This window comes from Orcinus orca, chromosome 8, assembly GCF_937001465.1.
Source record: "Orcinus orca chromosome 8, mOrcOrc1.1, whole genome shotgun sequence".
Taxonomy (NCBI): domain Eukaryota; kingdom Metazoa; phylum Chordata; class Mammalia; order Artiodactyla; family Delphinidae; genus Orcinus; species Orcinus orca.
The window spans coordinates 88,750,206-88,773,060 of record NC_064566.1 but is presented as its reverse complement, the minus strand read 5'-3'; the positions used below and the strand labels follow the sequence as shown (position 1 = coordinate 88,773,060).

Below are 22,855 nucleotides of genomic sequence, written 5' to 3'. Positions count from 1 at the left end.
TACATTTATGAATATGAAACTATAGATTTTAAAACATTTTGCTTTTTTCTGTTTGTTTTTGTAAGTATATAATCATTTCAAATTGGGTGTTTGTCAAAAATTAAAGGAAATTGTTGCTTGTGGTATATACTCTGGCAATTTAATTGTGCTTTCAGCAATTTCCCTACATTAGACTGTTCGCATCTGTTAGACTCTGAATCAGTTCTTCAAGCTATGTGGAACTACTGAAACAAACCACAATCTTCTGAGAAGATGAGTTTTTAGTTACAGACTTTAAAGTTTTAAAGATTATTTACAATCAACTCCTGTGACTCTACTTTTAAGTTTTCAGCAACAATTAAAAGCAAATATGGTCAAACTTTTCTAACATTACATATAAACCACACATAGAAGCCAACAGACTGCAATATCTGATGATAGTAATGGATGCAAACAAACTGATGACTTCAAAAAATTGTTGTATCTTTAAAAAACAAATAAGTAAAATAAATCTCTGATTTCCTTGTACCTAGGAAGATATCAAAATATAGCAGAAAAAGTTATGGAGTCAGACAAGCCTGATTATGCATGCTGTTTCTACTTCTCACTGCTAAGTGACCTAGGAAAAGTTATTTAGACCCCTGACTACCTGGATTTTTCAGTAAAAAAACCCAAAATTTTGTTCTTTGTGGGAGGGTCCTACCTTAACTGCTCCACACATGAATTCTAACTTTATGGCAGAGAATATTTTTAGAGTGTTTTATTTTCATATCTATCCTATTGACTTCCATCTATACACAGCAATTTCTTTATCCTGTTGCATGAAAATATGCTGTCTGCAGTGTCTAGTAAGAGTCTAGTAGTTATAACACAAAATATGCATTAGAAAAAAATATATTTCCAATTTCAAATACAGCAAATCAAGCAAGACTTGTAAAGATAAACAAGTAAAAGAACATGATTTTTGGCCCAGTTTCTATATATGTGTACAGATCTTAAAAAAAACACACAGACACATCTCAGTTATGAATCAGAATAAATTCAATTGCAAAAGAATAATGAGCACAGTAGCATATGAAGACTTGGGCCCTCAATTGTACTGATTCTTTTCAGGTCAATCTTGAAGCACAACGCTTTCTCTCTCATGGAATCAAATTAAGGAAAAAGTCAAATTTTATTGTGAGTTTATTTTTTATAAATTAATTAATTTATATTTTGGCTGTGTTGGGTCTTCGTTGCTGTGTGAGGGCTTTCTCTAGTTGTGGCGAGTGGGGGCTACTCTTTGTTGTGGTGCACGGGTTTCTCATTGCAGTGGCTTCTCTTCCTGTGAATCATGGGCTCTAGGCACATGGGCTTCAGTAGTTGCAGCACGTGGGCTCAGTAGTTGTGGTGCATGGGCTTAGTTGCTCCGCTGCATGTGGGATCTTCCCGGACCAGGGCTTGAACCCGTGTCCCCTGCATTGGCAGGAGGATTCTTAACCACTGTGCCACCAGGGAAGTCCCTATTGTGAGTTTACAGTACAAGAGTCATCTGTTTATTCATTCATTCAACAAATACCTAGAGGGGTGGGATAGGGAGGGTGGGGGGGAGATGCAAGAGGGAGGAGATATGGGGATATATGTATATGTATAGCTGATTCACTTTGTTATAAAGCAGAAACTAACATACCATTGTAAGGCAATTATACTCCAATAAAAATGTTAAAAAAAATAATAAAGAAAAAAAAACCAAAAACAAATACTTTAGTGACCTCTTTGTGTCAGCCACTACGCTCAGCACTTTGGCCTCATGAAACTTGTATTTGGTTGGAGGAAACAAAAATAAATAAGTAGACAAATACAAAATTGTAATTTTAAAGTATAATAAATGCCAGAGAAATAGGGTGATCCTCTGGAAAGTACCTGGGGGAGCTACTTTATATAGGGTGATCATAAGAGGCCTTTATGAGAAGGTACTATTTCAACTGGGGAGAAAAGCATTCAAGGAACAGATGTGGCACACTCATGAAACCCAGAAGAAACCAATGAGGCTAAAGCATAAAGATCAAGGAAAAGGGGAAGGCATATGATGAAACTGAAGAAGCAAGGTCAAACTCAGCAAGAATTTAGAAGCCTGAGGAGGGAGTCTGTATTTTAAAATATTGGGACATTAGTTAATGGTTTTAAGTAGGTGAGAGACCTTATCTAACTTACATTTTAAAATTACTTAAAAATAATCTGAAACTGTGAACTCTATATTAATAAGCAATACAGTTCCATAAAGCAAAAATTTAAACAGAAGATTTAAGCACCCCTGTGGGAACAGTCCTGATGGCTGATGTGAGAGCCAGAAGGAAATAAAATTCAGTCCCTAATAATGCAAACAAATTTATAATACATATGAGAAAAGAAGGCTAAATAATAAAAACTTTAGCTCTTCAAGACAATAGAAGAGATGTCAGGCTTACAGACATAAGATGAGATACTGTCTGAAACATCATAAACTCTCTCAATATAATTCCAGAGCAAGAGCTGGGTTCTCTTACTGATTTCAATATATGTAGTAACATTTCATTAACTGTACCAGAACTGCTTTTAAGGCAATAATTAAAAAAAAAGAAGTCAACTGAATAGCCTAGGAAAGTACCCAGTCATATTTAATACTACCAGATGATGATGTCATCTCAATGGCATTAAACATTCCAGACAATTCCTTAAATAGGTATTTTCATCTCACCTATTTTTATCATCTCTATAGGACCTCAAAGTCTGTTGTGAATTATTTCCGAGTAATGAATATGACTGGACTGATAAATGACTCACTCTAAACTGAACTACTGATGTTGTGTGCTATTTACTCAACTTATGGTAGTGTTATAATAATATTTATAAACGCAATCTGGTCACACTTCTAACACATTCTTTACACAGATAAATACATCCAGATAGCAATTTTGATTTTGATATGCAATTATTTCTTAAGAATGAAAGAAGTACAGTCTAAAGAACAGGCTGTGGTTTACCAAACCATGCAATTTTTAGGAATTAGGATTCAAATGCCAAGCTTACAGAATAAGATGCTGATGAAGGAGGAAGAAAACTTGTTAATTTTAATATTTTGTCTTCTGTATATATACTCTAAAGATACAGTGTTAGCAAATACTTGAGATCTAAGACATTGTTGTCATTCACTCATAACTCAAAGGACAAATATATTTCTTTTATTTTTTCATTGAGTTCTTCAGGTGAATTGAGAGTGGAAAACAATGAAGCCAGACTATATTGCTTCATTCAGAAATGTGCACAGAGAACTCAAGACTGTAGCTTAAGCTGGTCTGGGCAAGTACAATTTTTCAATGAAGCTCTTGCAACAAAATTAGTTAAAGAGCAAATCACGTTTCTTGGCCAAACAAATTCAGGAAAAGTCAAGCCCCTTAGTTTATCATCCAGTGGCTTGACTATAATGTATTTTTCCTGGGGTCCTACACAGGTAAGTAATAATGGCATTGTGAAGTCACTTGTCAGAGAGGAGAAAGGAGAACAGTGAAAGGAAAGGACTAGCTGGAAAAAACAAGTCCCTAGCTACTCGCTCAATTATTTAGAAATCAAAGACGACAGTTAATTCAGTAACAAACTGACATTACAAGGTTGAAATGTGTCTGTGGTAGAATTTTGTTCCCATTTCTTTACTCTGTTCCTGTAAAAGGATTATACGTATCTATACTCTCTGTTGTGTAACTCTGCAATGCTTCCCAGTAGAATAGATGGTATATATCCCCGCCCTATTGCCTTTGGTCTTGGTCATGGGGCATATGTGTGGTTTGACTTGATCCCTTGTGTTTCTACCAAGCGCTGTGAGAAGAGCATGCTTCAGAATGAGAAACATGTGGAGCACATCTGAACCCAACATATAGCCTGAAATAAAGCGACCCCAGCTGACCCACAGACAAAAAATTTGTTGATGTAAATCACTGAATTGTGAAGTTATGTAACATTATCACAGCAGAAATATGACTGATAAAATTTTCAATATTAGAAAAGAGAGGACTGCTCAGCTATATAATGAACTACAATTGTACCAAGAAATCTTTTGGCCATTTTTGTCACACAATTTATGTAATATTTTGTGTTCCCTATTATACGTACACTTGTATTATTTTTACACACCTGGATGACTTTTAGATATCAAAACCAATTTGATTGGCCTTGAAGAACAAACTGGTTGGGAACTGCTCAGGTAGACTACATTAATTTTTGTCTCTGTTACATACGATGATACAAAAAGGATTAGTCTGGTTTCCTCGCAGAAGGAGGTCAATTGATCACTTTTTCCAAGCCAGTTTGCCCACTATTAGCACCTAGACTTACCCACTGCCTCCTATTTCCAGGTTCAGTGCTGATTAGACATGGTTCTGAAGAACCAACTATGATTCAATTCCAAAGAAAGATAAAATAGGCGGAGGGGTTAGTTATGGCTACTCCTAAGTCAAGGAAGTAAGTAAAGAAGATAGCTCCGAAACAACATGGGCTAATGTTGAAAACGCTCTATTATCAGCTCTTACGCAAATCACTTAACCTTTCTAGGTCTCAGTTTCTAAATATACTTAATACAATTTCTAAGGCTGCTTTTTAATTCAATATTAATACTTCAGTGGATATCAGCTTTGTGTAAAAATGTGACTTCAAATTTCCCTTGGTTTATTTATGAAAATTTTTTTATTGTGGTAAAATATACATAACAAAATTTGTCATCTTAACCATTTTTAACTGTACAGTTCCCCCCGGTTTATTTTTATCGCACCTCTTCTCTCTGTAATTTATGGTACAAAAATCCCTAGGGCACTTAGTTTAGGGCTGGAGAGAAGTTAGATGTATTGGGGTGGCAGTTCTAAAGCTACTACTCAATCAGCAGTGACGCGGAAAGGACAGAATCCTAGGTGGAAATGACTACTAGAAAACAGATCAAATCCAGGAAGCTCACAGGAAAGATAAAAGATAAATGGTTTTAGTTTGGGCAGTATTCAGGGGTCTAACACAGGCAGGAAAGCCTGGATCCCTACCTCTGATAGTTTTAGATAACAAGAGCTAACATTTCATAAAGCTACTATTAGTGTGCCAAAACAAGAGTTCTCAGAGTGACAGAAATACAATTAAGGCCTCTGAATTGTATCACATAGCTAATTAATAAATGTTTCTTTTTAACATGAGAAAAGCTGTAAATGCTTATGACCCCTACTGGTTCTAAGAATTTAGTGGTGATGATCCTGAATAACAGAGGAACAGGTATAGTCTTGAGCAAAGTTTTCTCCTGTGGTCCTTGAAACATTAATATTCGACACAGGACATGACTTCATAGAGTCGGGTTTGCAGATTCAACTCTTACATTTACTGATGTCTCCAGGTGGTTTAACTGGCTAGCCTTGTGTTACAGGTGTGGTTAACCAGAAAAGAGATTAGCATGGGTTTCTAATCATTACTATCAGGAAAACCAAATGCTATTACCACATACTCCTGACACTCAAAAGTTTAAAATAAAGCACTCTAAGACACAGGTTGATACCTTTCTCACTAACCTGAAAATTTTATTAAAGCCAGAGTTTAAACTAATAGTGGCCATCACAACTAACTGCTGAACAATCATCAACAGGAAGACACTGGAACTCACCAAAAAAGATACCCCACATCCAAAGACAAAGGAGAAGCCACAATGAGACGGTAGGAGGGGCACAATCACAGTAAAATCAAATCCCATAACTGCTAGGTGGGTGACTCACAAATGGGAGAACACATACCACAGAAGTCCACCCACTGGAAGGAAGGTTCTGAGTCCCATGTCAGGCTTCCCAATCTGGGGGTCCGGAAACAGGAGGAGGAATTCCTAGAGAATCAGACTTTGAAGGCTAGCAGGATTTGATTGCAGGACTTCGACAGGACTGGGGGAGACAGAGACTCCACTCTTGGAGGGAATACACAAAGTAGTGTGTGCATCGGGACGCAGGGGAAGGAGCAGTGACCCCATAAGAGACTGAACCAGACCTACCTGCTAGTGTTGGAGGGTCTCCTGCAGAGGCAGGGGGTGGCTGTGTGTCACTGTGAGGACAAGGACACTGGCAGCAGAAGTTCTGGGAAGTACTCCTTGGCGTGAGCCCTCCCAGAGTCTGCCATTAGCCCCACCAAAGAACCCGGGTGGGCTGGCTCCGATGTTGGGTTGCCTCAGGCCAAACAACCAACAGGAAGGGAACCCAGCCCCACCCATCAGCAGACAAGTGGATTAAAGTTTTACTGAGCTCTGCCCACCAAAGCAACAGCCAGCTCTACCCACCACCAGTCCCTCCCATCAGGAAACTTGCACAAGCCTCTTAGATAGCCTCATCCACCAGAGGGCAGACAGCAGAAGAAGAACTACAATCCTGCAGCCTGTGGGAAAAAAACCACATTCACAGAAAGAGAGACAAGATGAAAAGGCAGAGGGCTATGTACCAGATGAAGGAACAAGATAAAACCCCAGAAAAACAACTAAATGAAGTGGAGATAGGCAACCTTCCAGAAAAATAATTCAGAATAATGATAGTGAAGATGATCCAGCAAGAAGAATGGAGGCAAAGATGGAGAAGATGCAAGAAATGTTTAACAAAGACCTAGAAGAATTAAAGAACAAACAGAGGTGAACAACACAAAAACTGAAATGAAAACTACACTAGAAGGAATCAATAGCAGAATAACTGAGGCAGAAGAACGGATAAGTGACCTGGAAGAATGGTGGAATTCACTGCTGTGGAACAGAATAAAGAAAAAACAATGAAAAGAAATGAAGACAGCCTAAGAGACTTCTGGGACAACAGTAAATGCAACAACATTTGCATTATAGGGGTCTCAGAAGGAGAAGAGAGAGAGAAAGGGCCAGAGAAAATATTTGAAGAGACTATAGTCGAAGACTTCCCTAACGAGGGAAAGGAAATAGCCACCCAAGCCCAGGAAGTGTAGAGCGTCCCACACAGGATAAACCCAAGGAGAAACATGCTGAGACACATAGCAATCAAACTGGCAAAACTTAAAGACAAAGAAAAATTACTGAAAGCAGCAAGGGAAAAACGACAAATAACATATAAGGGAACTGCCATAAGGTTAACAGCTGATTTCTCAGCAGAAACTCTACAAGCCAGAAGGGAGTGGCATGATATACTTAAAGTGATGAAAGGGAAGAACATACAACTAAGATTACTCTACCCTGCAAAGATCTCATTCAGATTCGATGGAGAAATCAAAAGCTTTACAGACAAGCAAAAGCTAAGAGAATTCAGCACCACCAAACCAGCTCTACAACAAATGCTAAAGGAACTTCTCTAAGTGGGAAACACAAGAGAAGAAAAGGACCTACACAAACAAACCCAAAACAATTAAGAAAATGGTCATAGGAACATACATATAGATAATTACCTTAAACGTGAATGGATTAAATGCTCCAACCAAAAGACACAGGTTTGCTGAATGGATACAAAAACAAGACCCATATATATGCGGTCTACAAGAGACCCACTTCAGACCTAGGGACACACTCAGAATGAAAGTGAGGGGATGGAAAAAGATATTCCATGCAAATGGAAATCAAAAGAAAGCTGGAGTAGCAATACTCATATCAGATAAAACAGACTTTAAAATAAAGAATGTTACAAGAGACAAGGAAGGACACTACACAATGATCAAGGGATCAATCCAAGAAGAAGATATAACAATTATAAATATATATGCACCCAGCATAGGAGCACCTCAATACATAAAGCAACTGCTAACAGCTCTAAAAGAGGAAATCAACAGTAACACAATAATAATGGGGGACTTTAACACCTCACTTACAGCAATGGACAGATCATCCAAACAGAAAATTAATAAGGAAACACAAGCTTTAAATGACACAATAGACCACATAGATTTACTTGATATTTATAGGACATTCCATCCAAAAACCACAGATTACACTTTCTTCTCAAGTGCGCACGGAATATTCTCCAGGATAGATCACATCTTGGGTCACAAATCAAGCCTCAGTAAATTTAGGAAAATTGAAACCATATCAAGCATATTTTCTAACCACAATGCTATGAGATTAGAAATGAATTACAGGGAAATAAAAGTAAAAAGCACAAACACATGGAGGCTAAACACTACGTTACTAAATAACAAAGAGATCACTGAAGAAATCAAAGAGGAAATCAAAAAATACCTAGAGACAAATGACAATGAAAACACGACGATCCAAAACCTATGGGATGCAGCAAAAGCAGTTCTAAGAGGGAAGTTTAAAGCTATACAAGCCTACCTCAAGAAACAAGAAAAACCTCAAATAAACAATCTAATGTTACACTTAAAGGAACTAGAGAAAGAACAAACAAAACCCAAAGTTATCAGAAGGAAAGAAATCATAAAGATCAGAGCAGAAATAAATGAAAATAGAAATAAATGAAATAGAAGCAAAGAAAACAATAGCAAAGATGAATAAAACTAAAAGCTGGTTCTTTGAGAAGATAAACAAAATTGATAAACCATTAGCCAGACTCATCAAGAAAAAGAGAGAGAAGACTCAAATCAATAAAATTAGAAATGGAAAAGGAGAAATCACAACTGACATTGCAGAAATACAAAGGATTATGAGAGATTACTACAAACAACTATATGACAATAAAATGGACAACCTGGAAGAAATGGACAAATTCTTAGAAAGGTATAACATTCCAAGACCGAACCAGGAAGAAATAGAAAATACAAACAGACCAATCACAAGTAATGAAATTGAAACTGTGATTAAAAGTCTTCCAACAAACAGAACTCCAGGACCAGATGGCTTCACGGGTGAATTCTATCAAACATTTAGAGAAGGGCTAACACCCATCCTTCTCAAAGTCTTCCAAAAAACTGCAGAGGAAGGAAAACTCCCAAATTCATTCTATGAGGCCACCATCTCCCTGATACCAAAACCAGAAAAAGATATTACAAAAAAAGAAAATTACAGAGTAATATCACTGATGAATATAGATGCAAACATCCTCAACAAAATACTAGCAAACAGAATCCAACAACACATTAAAAGGATCATACACCATGATCAAGTGGGATTTATCCCAGGGATGCAAAGGTTCTTCAATATATGCAAATCAATCAATGTGATACACCACATTAACAAATTGAAGAGGAAAAGCCATATGATCATCTCAGTAGCTGCAGAAAAAGCTTTTGACAAAATTCAACACCCATTTCTGATAAAAACTCTCCACAAAGTGGGCATAGAGGGAACCTCCCTCAAAATAATAAAGGCCATATATGACAAACCCACAGCAAACATCATTCTCAATGGTGAAAAACTGAAAGCATCTCCTCTAAGATCAGGAACAAGACAAGAATGTCCACTCCAGCCACTATTATTCAACATAGTTTTGGAAGTCCTAGCCATGGCAATCAGAGAAGAAAAAGAAATAAAAGGAATACAAATTGGAAAAGAAGAAGTAAAACGTCACTGTTAGCAGATGACATGATATTATACATAGAAAATCCTAAAGATGCCACCAGGAAACCACTAGAGCTAATCAATGAATTTGGTAAAGTTACAGGATACAAAATTAATGCACAGAAATCTCTTGCATTCCTATATACTAATGATGAAAAATCTGAGAGAGATATTAAGGAAACACTCCTATTTACCACTGCAACAAAAAGAATAAAATACCTAGGAATAAACCTACCTACAGAGACAAAAGACCTGTATGCAGAAAACTATAAGATGCTGTTGAAAGAAATCAAAGATGATACCAACAGATGGAGAGATATACCATGTTCTTGGATTGGAAGAATCAATATTGTGAAAATGTTTATACTACCCAAAGCAATCTACAGATTCAATGTAATCCCTATCAAATTATCAATGGCATTTTTTACAGAACTAGAATAAAAAATCTTAAAATTTGTATGGAGACACAAAAGACCCCGAATAGCCAAAGCAGTCTTGAGGGAAAAAAACGGAGCTGGAGGAATCAGACTCCCTGACTTCAGACTATACTACAAAGCTACAGTAATCAAGACAATATGGTACTGGCACAAAAACAGAAATACAGATCAATGGAACAGGATAGAAAGCCCAGAGATAAACCCATGCACCTATGGTCAACTAATCTATGACAGAGGAGGCAAGGATATACAATGCAGAAAAGACAGTCTCTTCAATAAGTGGTGCTGGGAAAACTGGACAGCTACATGTAAAAGAATGAAATTAGAACACTCCGTAACACCATACACAAAAATAAACTCAAAATAGATTCGAGACCTAAATGTAAGCCCGGACACCATAAAATTCTTAGAGGAAAACATAGGAAGAACACTCTTTGACATAAATTACAGCAAGATCTTTTTTGATCCACCTCCTAAAGTAATGGAAATAAAAACAAAAATAAACAAATGGGACCTAATGAAACTTAAAAGCTTTTGCAAAGCAAAGGAAACTACAAACAAGACGAAAAGACAACCCTCAGAATGGGAAAAAATATTTCCAAATTAAACAACAAAGGATTAATCTCCAAAATATATAAACCGCTCATGCAGCTCAATATTAAAAAAACAAACAACCCAATCAAAAAATGGGCAGAAGACCTAAACAGACATTTCTCCAAAGAGGACACACAGATGGCCAAGAAGCACATGAAAAGCTGCTCAACATCATTACTTATTAGAGAAATGAAAATCAAAACTACAATGAGGTATCACCTCACACCGGTTAAAATAGGCATTATCAGAAAATCTACAAACAACAAATGCTGGAGAGGGTGTGGAGAAAAGGGAACCCTCTTGCACTGTTGGTGGGAATGTAAATTGATACAGCCACTATGGAGAACAGTATGGAGGTTCCTTAAAAAACTAAAAATAGAATTACCATATGACCCAGCAACCCCACTACTGGGCATATACCCACAGAAAACCATAATTCAAAAAGACACATGCACCCCAATGTTCACTGCTGTGCTATTTACAATAGCCAGGTCATGGAAGCAACCTAAAAGCCCAACGAGAGATGAATGGATAAAGAAGATATGGTACATATATACAATGGAATATTATTCAGCCATATAAAGGAACGAAATTGGGTCATTTGTTGAGACGTGGATGGATCTAGAGACTGTCATACAGAGTGAAGTAAGTCAGAAAGAGAAAAACAAATATCGTATATTAACACATATATGTGGAGCCTAGAAAAATGGTACAGATGAACTGATTTGCAGGGCAGAAACTGAGAAACAGATGTAGAGAACAAACGTATGGACACCAAGCGGGGAAAGTGGAGGGGTGGTGGTGGTGGTGGTGTGATGAATTGGGCGATTGGGATTGACATGTATACATTGATGTGTATAAAGTGTATGACTAATAAGATCCTGCTGTATAAAAAAATAAATAAAATAAAATTCAAAAAAACCCAAACAAACAGGGAGATCTGATGAACTTCAGAATTGGCAAACACATCCATGTGCTGGGAGGGTGGCACACCCAAGTCTATGAGGACAGAAGCTCCTGTAGGTTGGGACTCTTCCAGATCTCACCCTATGTACCTCTTCATCAGATGTTCATTTGTATCCTTTATAATAAACCAGTAAGGTTAGGTAGAGTTAAAAAACAAAAACAAAAACTAATAGTGTCCAGATCTACAGAGTTTAGAAAATGCACCCTTCTCAAAGCTCCATTTCCAAGTTAGAACATGGCTCCAGGACTGGAAAAGCATTAAAAGTCCTCGTATCCTCTCATAGGTGGTGTTGTATATAGATTTCAGAGTAAGAGTTTTCTGACTACCTTGTTGCTGTTGTTTAGTTAGCAGTTTCTCAACAGTCTCTGACCTATCCTTCTAATCAATCTTTTCTATCCTCTTGTTCCTTCCTCTTTGAACAAAGGAAAAAAAGATTAATGGTAAGTCCATTTTACTTTCTGGGAATTTGTTAAGACATGCTAAATCCAATCACTATTCAACTAGCCAATTATTACGAGAATGTTAACAATAAAAAATAAATGGATTCCTTCATAATTCTGATTGTGCACTTAAAAAATTGCTGCTCTAAGGTTAACTAAACATTCTAGGCATAATCAAAGAATATTCTGTGGCAGTTTAACATGTCTCATAATACTATGGACTTTTAGAGCTGTGTAACTCTAGGAGGAGCTGAAGCTAAAGCCTTGGGGAAATTCTGAGCTTGCCCTATTTTTAAAGCCCATCATGTGCTAGTATTACCAACAGTTCAAATAGAATACCTTATGTACTACTCAAATATTTGTGAACCATTAAGTTTTGCATAAATAAAGATGTCTATTAACCAAATTGGAAAAAAACAGTGAGATCTGTCAACGACCTTGGATTCGATCCTTTGAAATCTACAGGATTAAGCTATCAGTGCCAGCATGGATTTATCATTCAGATGCAGTGAGTTTACTAAAGAAAATTTCATCACGCGGATAAATGACAGACTTAACTGGCAGCCTTCTGAATTACTATAATTAGGTTGCAGTTTGTGCCATGAAGAGAATGAGGCTTTATCAAATATGGGTATCCTCATAACATACAGATAAAAGGTAGAAAAGATACTTTGGGAACTGAGAATGTGGAGTAGGGTTTGGAAATGTAGTCTACAGTCAGTAAGAAAGGGATAGCCAAGATCAAAGAGGATGCTAGGAAGTTAAGGAAATGATGCATTCAAAAGGCAAAGCAAAGTTGAGGTCTAATGACCATAAAGTCATTATGGCTGGGTAAATTACCATAACCAGTATACCACAAAGTGATTAATATCTTAATTGCTAAGAGGTTTTCCAACTCAGCTTATTAGGGATTTTTGTGGGAAAACATTTCTAATTTAATATGCAAGTCAAAATGAAAAGAGGTTTTCTTTATAATCATTTTGATGAAACAGCAATTCCAAAAAGATAGAATATCTCTGTACAAAATGATTAACAGCAACTATTTTTCTGAGGACTGTCATTCTTAGATACAGGTAGATTCTGAGAGAAATAAATATATACAGACAAATGCATTCTCCCCTTCCCACCTCTCCAAACTCTTACCAGTTTAATTCTATTCGAGTCAAAATGAGACCTATCTGGAAACAGAGAGAAAAGGACCATGTATGTGAGTCATAATAAAGGAGTTAACTGTAATTCTTGTTCTCTTTCAAACTTTGCTTATACATTTCCTTCCTGATTTACCTATCAATGCTTCATTCATTTATTAACAAAATATTGGCCATGCTGATCTCTAGCCTCACCTATTAACTGCCTACTCACCAACTCCACGTGGATAACTAATATGCATTTCATACTTAACATACCCCAAATAGAACACTTGATCATTTCTCCTAAGCCTGTACCGCTCCCTACCTTCTCAACTCAGGAAAAGGCCTAGAACTTTCATCTGAGAGTTAATATTTCTCTTCACATACAATCCATTAGCAAATCATGTCAACTCTAACTTTGACATATGTCTGGAATCCTACCATTTTTCTTTATCATTTCTCCTCTAGTCCAAGTCACCATTATCTCCCGCCTGAACAATTACAGTAGCTTAACTGGTTTTCCTACTTCTGTCCTTGCCTCTCTGTCTTCTATTCTTGACACAATAGCTAGAGTGATCTTTAGAGACATTTTTAAATATCACATCAGTCCTCTGCCCAAAATCCACCCATGGCTTCCCATATAAAATGGCTTTTACTCAGAGTAAAAGCCAAAGTCCTTACCATGGCCGAAAAAGGCCCTAAATGACCTGAAATTGAAAACACCTTTGATTTAATCAAAACAACTGACTCAAAAATTATACAATACAATGAAGTGTGATTGGTCATGACTCAAATCTGTCAATGCTATCAAAACCAAGGCCTAACCTTTGACAGAATTACATTCACAAGTTTGCAAGGACACGTGTACAAGTATGTTCAGTGCGATATTATTTGAAATAGCCCAAACCAAGCAACAATTTAAACATCCACTGATAGAGGAATGGTTAAATAATTTATGGCATATAATCATACTCTGAAATACTAAGAAGCTGTTAAGAACTGTGATGAATCTTTATGTGTTTACATGGAAGGATTTTTCTCCCTCTCTCTGACACACACCCCTCCCTTTAGTAATTCCAAACTGAGTGCAGTTCCCCACATCTATTTGCCCTTGCACAGGCTGCTGCCTCTGAATATCTCCACCCTCCTCACTGTACTAATTCCTACGCATCCTTCAAGACTCATCTCAGAGTATCACCTCCTTAAGGAAACATTTCCTGACTCCCCTGGCTGTGTAGGACAGGTGCTCAATGTTTGTTGACGAGATTAAAGGAAAAATATCTACATTTTCTACTCTAAAAACTAGCTTGAAACTTCATTCTAAAAACAAAGTGGTATCTACTCTCTCTTTCTCTCAAATACAATGTAATTTATTTGTATGTCACAAATTCTACCACTGATATGGAACTATGGTCTTTCCCTAGTGATCTTAAACCACATCTACTCAGAAAGGTGTGCAGTGAGGAATAATTTTTTTAACAGCTTTATTGAGATATAATTATCACAATCATGTAATTTAATCATTCAGATCACACAATTCAATGTTTCCTAATACATTTACAGCGAGATTTTTTTTTTAACAACACTAAAAACAGTCTGAATTTGGAAGCCATCAATTTGTGATTATCATAAGGTGTAACACAGAGGTGGGGGGAAAAAAGCAATTATTATATCTTATATAAATGGCTTAAAATATTTCCTTAAGACAATCTACCTAGGGACCACATTATTGGGATTATAGGAGTAGGAAAGAAACCCGTATTACTCTCAATCTCATCAAATGTTAAAAAAAAAAGATATTTCTAGGGCTCGATAAATATTTGTTAAATGAATAAAATTTCCAACTATCTAGTAAATATATCATCCCAATCCTTCATACTTAACATATTCCGAATGGAACTCATTGCCTACTGGTTTTCTTTGTAACTTCCTCATTCCTACTAATGGCGCCAGTAGTTCCCTCATAGTCATCTTTGACATCTGGCCCTCCTTCATTCTGTCATAGTCTGTAGTTTTCACTTGTAATTTCACAGCTGCAAATTCATACTCAGGACACAATTCCCCTCCTCTACTCAGCCCATCTGAAAAGTTTCCTGCAGTTAGCCTCTTGATGTTTTGATGTGTATGATGTGAACCACACATTAAGTCTCAGTCCAAATTCAGTTCACAACCACAAACTGGGTCTTCTGCATCATATAACAAAATAATACTCTTTAATTAAAATAACCAGTAATAGCCATTAATAAGTATTTTTAAAGATGCCTCTTGAAGAGACACAGATCTCTGGTATAATCTTGTATCTTTCTCCCTAATATGTATTAGTGTTATCCATAACTAAATCTAACCTTTTTTTAATCTCTAAAATCTGATCAGAATGCTCATGCAATCCTGGAGACTCTTTTAATCACACACCTTTTAGAGACTGTACTTATTTCTGGCACTGCAAATTGGTTAGCTATTCAGGAATTTGCTCTAACTCTCCTGTTCTCTCAGGTAGTATAAAAAGATAATGAATACATCTTCGAACTGTAACAGAGGATAAATATGTCATAGTTATTCTCTGCAGTAAGTTCTATTTTCATAAGACTTTCTGCCCTTTACTATTGTTAGCACCAGGAGTTACTAGTTAGTTGTTTCCTAAAATGTACATTCAAGTTCCTATTTTTAGCTAAATATGGCATCATAAATGTAGACTGGTTAAAAAAAAGATTTTTAATCTTTTAAAAAATTTTTAAGCTTTAATTGAAGCATTAGAAATGTATCAATCTGATGTGAAAACCATGAACATGCCCTAAAACTGAGGAGAAAGAGAACAACAATGAAAATAGAAATGTTTGGATAATGTTAGTACCCTAAAAAAAAATAAACAAACCAGATTACTGATATTAGAGGAGGCTAGTCAGCCTGCAATTTATATTGCAAAAGTCTGTTGTTGCTGCTAATAGTCTGAATTACTTCAGCTTTTATAAATCAACTCTAATACACAGAATATCTTTGTTTATCTTTCAGTTCCAAACATAAGTGTTTACCAGAAAGCAACTTTTAGGCAAATCTACCCTCCCAGCCCCAAAAAGGATTTTGATTAATTTCAAAATAGAAGTAAATAACACAGAGAAGCAATATGATACCTTAGGGTAGTCCTTAGGAGAAAGCACAGGTATCTGAAAGCCCCATGTCCCTCTTGTAACATCAGCATTTAATGAAAATCCTATTGTAACTGTGATGGCTTTGTGCGTGTTCCACAAGATAGACTGAAATCTCTAGCTCCACCAAGATCTCCATGAGGCTGTAGGGAGGCAGAGGTACCAGCCTTTTAAATCTTGGAGATACCAAGAGAAAGCAAACAAGAGTGTTGCTTCAGCATCAGTTGTAAGAGTCTTTATCCTGTCTACTACATGCCAGTGCAATAGAGCGTATTTCTCCTGCCCTGCTCAGTTTGGAACTCTCCAAGGTTCTGACCCTCAATGGTGGTCAGTAACCTACTGAGCAACACTTGGAAAACGAAAGTCCATGCAAAACAAAACTGTAGGCTCAGTGGTCCTCTGCATTTCTAAATTTTGATTCTAATATCTCACAACTACTTTGGCCTTACCCTCATCATTTCATCCCATCCCTGGTCGATACCTGCCTCACAGCACCCTTGATACATCACCAAATCCTATGAAATTCCTACAGCATCTGGATCTACTCCCTTCTTCCTTGTTTCATACATTCTCTCAAGTCCAGTATTTTAGGAACAGGGTTCAATGGATTGTGGAAGAAGGGTCAGATTTAACTTAACATTCATTTGTTTGGTTAGATTACAGCCAATGCAACTGGAGAAAAGTATTTCTTTCAACACTTTAAATGTTTTACTCTACTCACTTCTTGCTTGCTTGGAGAAGCTGGATGTAGTTCTCATCTTCTTTCCTTTATAGGTAAGTCCATCCCAGCCTCCTTTCAAGATTTATTTCTTTATCTTTGATTTTCTGCAGTTTGAATTACAACAGGCCTAGGTATAGTTTTTCTGGCATTTATGCTGCTTGGTGTCCTCTGAGCTTCCTGGATCTGTGGTTTGGTGTCTGACATTAATTTGGAGCAAATTCTCAGTTATTATTGCTTCAAATACTGCTTCTGCTCCTTTCTCTCTTCTCCTCCTCCTTTCCCATTACTCATGTTATACCTTTTGTAGTTTTCCCACAGATTTTGGATATTCTGTTCCATTTAAAAATAATTTTTTTCTCTTTGCTTTTGGAAGTTTCTACTGATATATTCTTTTTTTTTTTTTTTTTTGCGGTACGCGGGCCTCTCACTGTTGTGGCCTCTCCCGTTGCGGGGCACAGGCTCCGGACGCACAGGCTCAGCGGCCATGGCCCACGGGCCCAGCCGCTCCGTGGCATGTGGGATCTTCCCGGACCGGGGCATGAACCCATGTCCCCTGCATCGGCAGGTGGACTCTCAACTACTGCGCCACCAGGGAAGCCCATCTACTGATATATTCTTAAGTTCAGAGAGTCTTTCCTCAACTGTGTCCAGTCTACTAATAAGTCCATCAAAGGTATTCTTCATTTTTGTTACAGTGTTTTTGATCACTACCATTTATTTTTGATTCTTTCTCAGAATTTCCATCTCTCTGCTTATATTATTCATCTGTTTTTGCATGTTGTCTACTTTTCCACTAGAGTCCTTAGCATATTAATTATAGTTGTTAAAAATTCCCAGTTTGATAATCCCAACATCCCTGTCTCAATTGAATCTGGTCTGATGTTTGCTCTATTTCTTCAAACTGTGGTTTTTGCCTTTTAATATGTCTTGTAATTTTTTTGTTGAAAGCTGGATATGATGACTGGGTAAAAGGAACTCCAGTAAGTAGGCTTCAGTGGTATGGTGGTGGGATGTGGGGGAAAGGGAAGCATTCTACAGTTCTAAAACAAAAGCGTGGACCACACCCACCCACCCTGCGCCTGGAGTTTTTAACTCTCAGACTTGTCCACACTGAGCTTCCAAGAATTCATCATTCAGATTTTCTTACCCCAGTACTGGTTCCTTCAGAGGTTTCTCCTGTGGACTTCTACTCTGGTAAGATGTGGATCTCTGCATCTGCCTGTCTGCTTTAATTTGGGGCGGTGGGCAGTGGTTTGCTCTGTGCTGATTTTTCAGTTTGTTCAGATTTTTACTTGTGGTTAGGATGGCGTGATGACTTCCAAGCTCCTCAGATTCCAGATCAGAAACCAGAAAAAAATATTTCAAATGTGTAAATTCCTAAGATTGCTTCCTCCCTCCCAGAAGTTCCTCAGAAGCCCTCAAACCAAGGAGAAAAAGGAGAAGATAAGAGTAAGGTAATGAGCAACAGTAAGCGTTCTCCTGCTTCAACCATCAGAATCACTCAAAGTAGTTTGGCCACCAGGAGTTGGGAAACAAAAGGCAATTTATAACATCCTGACTGCTATCCCATCTCTCTCACAGAAGTTGTGTGTGGGGAGGGAATGTTTCAAAGAACTGTCAGAATTAACCCCAAAAGAACACCTGGAATCTTATCTCACTCTCTCCAGTCTGCCCAGCACCAGTTTATGCTGCCCCAACGTTTTCCTGTGGTAAAGTCAGAAAACATGATTTCCCCTGAGACGCTTTCAAAGTCTTTCAAAAATAGAAAAACAGGGCTTCCCTGGTGGCGCCGTGGTTGAGAGTCCGCCTGCCGATGCAGGGGACACGGGTTCGTGCCCCAGTCCGGGAAGATCCCACATGCCGCAGAGCAGCTGGGCCCGTGAGCCATGGCCACTGAGCCTGTGCGTCCGGAGCCTGTGCTCCGCAACGGGAGAGGCCACAACAGTGAGAGGCCCGCGTACCACCAAAAAAAAAAAAAAAAAAGAAAAACAAGGAAAAGGACAAGGTTATGTGGAATGTAGCTCAAATGTTTTATAAGCAGATTAAAGAAGAAAAACTTTGATTTTATTTCTTGTGAATTTTGCATATATCGGATGGATGGAAGAAGGCAGAAGGCATTATATAGTGTTTGCTTGGTACTGGCCCAAGGTTTTCCTCTAATTCCTCCCTAGAGAGGGTAGGGGCCAGGATGACAGAATGACATAATAGAGCACAGGTTCTGGAGTTGTGATGCTTGGGTGCAAAATCCAGTGCCACCACTTATTAGCCGTATGACCCTGGGCAAGCTACTTTTCTGTGCCGTGGTCCTCTCAATTGTAAAACAGAGATAACAACGGTACTTACCTCACAAGTTTTTTATGAAGATTAAATAATTAGTGTTAAACACTTAAAATAAAACCTGGCACATGGTATCACTGACAGAAATTCTTGTCAACTCTTAGCTTTAAAATTCATCTTTAAGCAAATTGCTTACTACCACCTGTACCACTACCCCATGAGACCAAGCCACTGTCATCTCTTGTCTAGACCTTGACAATAGTCCTAACCAGTCTCCTTGTCTCCACTGCAATTCCACTCCAGTCTGTTCTCCAAGCAGAAGTCAGAGTGATCACCTAAAAACTAAGTCACACTATGTCACTCCTCTGCTCAAAACTCTCCAATGGCTTCCGGCCTCACTCAGTATAAAATCCGAAGTCCTTACCATGGTTTATTAGATGTTTAAGGCCTTCTGTGATCTTACTCATTTCCTGTCCCTTCCCATGCTCCTTTTCCCCTTCTCCTACCATCCTCCACTTCAGTCTGCTCTAGCCACACTGGGCTCCTATCTCAAAGTTTTTGCATTGCTGTTCCCTCTGCCTAGGTATCCACATTGCTCTCTTTCTAACCTAATTCAGGTCTTTGCTTATGTGTTCACTCATCAGAAAGGTCTCCCTCTAACCACTGCCCAAGGACTCTACCTTTACTCTGCTTTATTTCTCTTTTTAGCACTCTTCACCGCTTCACATTTTACGTATTTGTTTGTTTATTGTTTTTCGTCTCTTAGGACACAAATAAACTTCACAAGGACAAAGATTTTGAATTTTTTTTTCTGTATCCCCTGGATCGAGAACAATATTTGGCATACGGTTTGGGCTTGATAAATATTTGAATTAAGGAATAGAAAACATTCACTATTATTATCCCATCTGTGACATCTTCTTCATACCAAATTATTCCAACAGCTTCCAAACAGGACTTTAGGCTTTCGATCTCTTCTGTCTCCAATTCATCTTACATATCATTAGGTCGTTCTTACTAAAACTCTGCTTTCATAATGTTATTCCTCTGCTCAAGAACACTCCTCTCTGACCTCAACAGTTTCTCAGTATGCTCTGCAAGATGTTAATAGATGTTATATGACAAGAGAGACTTGGTAATTAAGAAAGTGTGGAAAATACAGGGTTAGAGAAATTTGTGTTACTTCTCAGAGTCTTTAATTTACTAACGTGCATTATAAATCTCCTGGAGAAGAATTTGTTATTTCCCACTATTTGTGACTGCAGAATGAATCCTTTTCAAGGAGCAGGTCAAGGATCAGCTTTTGCGAAACATGCTGTAAAAAATACTGGCCTGTGGAAGTACCTAAGACCATTTTCAGAAGTGACCATCAGGGCTCTAGGTAAAAAAGTAAAAAATATAGTTGTCTTAGGTGCCCTTCCTGCTTCCTTTCCCCATCCCTATTCTACATTCTATGGTTTCTTACTAACAAAGCTTATTAAGAAAAAAAAACAGCTCGGAACTTCCCTAGTGGTCCAGTGGGTAAGAGTTGGCACTCCCAATGCAGGGGGCAGGGGTTCCATCCCTGGTCGGGGAACTAGATCCCGCATGCACGCCGCAACTAAGAAGTCTGTACGCAGCAACTATGAGTCCGCATGCCGCAACTAAGAAGCCGCCAGTGTGAATCAACACCTGGAACGCCCTGATTGCTCTGTTCACCTCCGGCGGCCGCACGCCCACCCAGCCCAGCACCCAGGACACAGCCAAAACCCCCAGCAAGGTGACAGTCCAACCCCCTCAGCACCCACTATGCCGGCGCTCAAGCCGCCTCAAAACCTGATAGAGGGAGCGCCCCACAGCCGCCACGTCTGGGCCCAGATCTGCTACGCTTTCTAGGAGTCTTTTTAGGAGTTTTTTTTGTTGTTGTTGGTGGTGGTCAGAAGGTGCTTTATTGAAGGGCGGGGGTTCCAACATCCCGTGGCAGCTACCAACGGATCTCGCAGAACGCCCGCTTCTCCACCAGCTTCACTTTGTACTTGCGCTTGAACTTGGCTCGCTCCCGAGGTTCCATCATGTTTCTCCTCTGGAAGCTGAAAGATCCCGCACCTGAAAGATCCCGCAAGCTGCAACGGAGATCCCATGTGCCAGAACTAAGACCCGGAGCAGCCAAAACAAACAAATAAATAAATAAATAAAAAAGAAAAGAAAAACCCATCTCAAACTGCAGATATGTGTATTGGCATATATATTTGAAAAGAAGAGGCTTTCTGGGCTTCTGACCTACTTTAGTTTTCCTTTTGATCCATAAATAATCTTGTTCTTCAATGAACATATGTTATATTTTGAATCTTTTGCTTGCATACTGTATCAAGAAGAGATTCTCATAGTAGATACTCAGTATTTTTAGATTCATTAGTATGCACAAATTCAGTAAGATGCAGGCCATGCAAAGTGTGACACTCCTTACTAAAAATTAATTCTGAAAATCGTATTAGATAACACAGCTTGGATAGTAAATCTATTAGGTTCAGGTTTTGGCAAGAATATCTCTACTGGTACTATACTATTATACGGAATCCTCATTGTGAATAAGTGACCTTCTTTAAATTATATTCCAAACTTTGCAAAAATTTTATGTGACTGAATACTCAATGTTTTTTCATGACAACAGTAAGAAGCACGGTTTCACTGAAATGAATGTATTCATTACTGAAAATCTCTGAGGAAGGATTGTGTCTGTAAGAATTCAGAAAATGGATCCCAGAGAGGTATAGACCATATATATTTCATAGTACCTATCTGCCATGCCCTGTTGGGAGAGCCCTCACTTATAGTATAAAGTGGTTTTGTTTTATATTATGTATATTCTATACACTGTACCTCTCCCTCCAGGCCATAGCTAACTGGGAAAGGGGCACATACCTCACCCAAAGATAATTGTAGTAAACTATCTTTCATCCTGATAGAACTTCAATTTTCTTCAGGTAAAATTCCCACAATAATTTCCATTTTAAAGAAGAGCTTATATACCAGTGTACATGGACATATACCTTTGAACAGAAGGACTTTTTTGGGTCCCCATCAATAGACCACCATTCCTTTTCACTCTCCAAATATAAGGCTTCATTTACCACAGGGGGAAATGACTTCCATTCCAACTCCAGGGATGGGCCTGATTTAATCACGTTCCCCTTGCCAGTGATAGGACAGGAATTATATATTCTGGTGGCTTCTCTTTTCTACCAACAGAGTTTATTAACCCAAACAAATCTTTAACTGCAAATTTCGTCAATGAGACACGACGGAAAATCTGCTCACTTCCAGGGCAGATTTTAGGAAAAATTTCCTCACTCCTAAGAAAAGACCATAGGAAGAAATGGTCACTTCTTTTTCTGAATGTCGTTGTATCTGGATGTGATGCCTGGAATGGCTGTAGCTATTTTACTAAGGGTAAAGCCAATCCCAAGGATGGCAGAGTGAGGGGATGCAGGGAACTCAGCGTTCCTGATAACACTGCTGAGTCTCCAATCAACCAACTCTAAAGGCTGCCCTTCCTCTGAACTTCCTGTTATAGGAGATAATACATTTCCTCTTTGTCCAGCCAATCTGAGTCAGGTTTTTATTACCTGTAGCTGAATGACTGCTGGATCAGAAAGGATATTAGGACTTGGATTGAGTGAGTTGGGTAAATCAGATTCCTTCTCTTGGGA

The 22,855-nt window shown here is 38.2% G+C and overlaps 1 protein-coding gene across 5 annotated transcripts in view; it reads right to left on the bottom strand.

The window, feature by feature from the left end:
* The window catches only part of SIK2 (salt inducible kinase 2), a 134,207-nt gene that overhangs the window by 60,594 nt on the left and 50,758 nt on the right, over positions 1-22,855 (bottom strand). The window contains exon 1 of one of the 5 annotated variants that reach the window (XM_049714076.1): positions 5,999-6,133. The exons of the other annotated variants lie outside the window; for them this stretch is intronic. The gene's annotated coding sequence lies outside the window, so the exon portion shown is untranslated. Of the gene's footprint in view, positions 1-5,998; positions 6,134-22,855 lie in introns of those variants that run through there. 5 annotated transcript variants of the gene reach the window in all.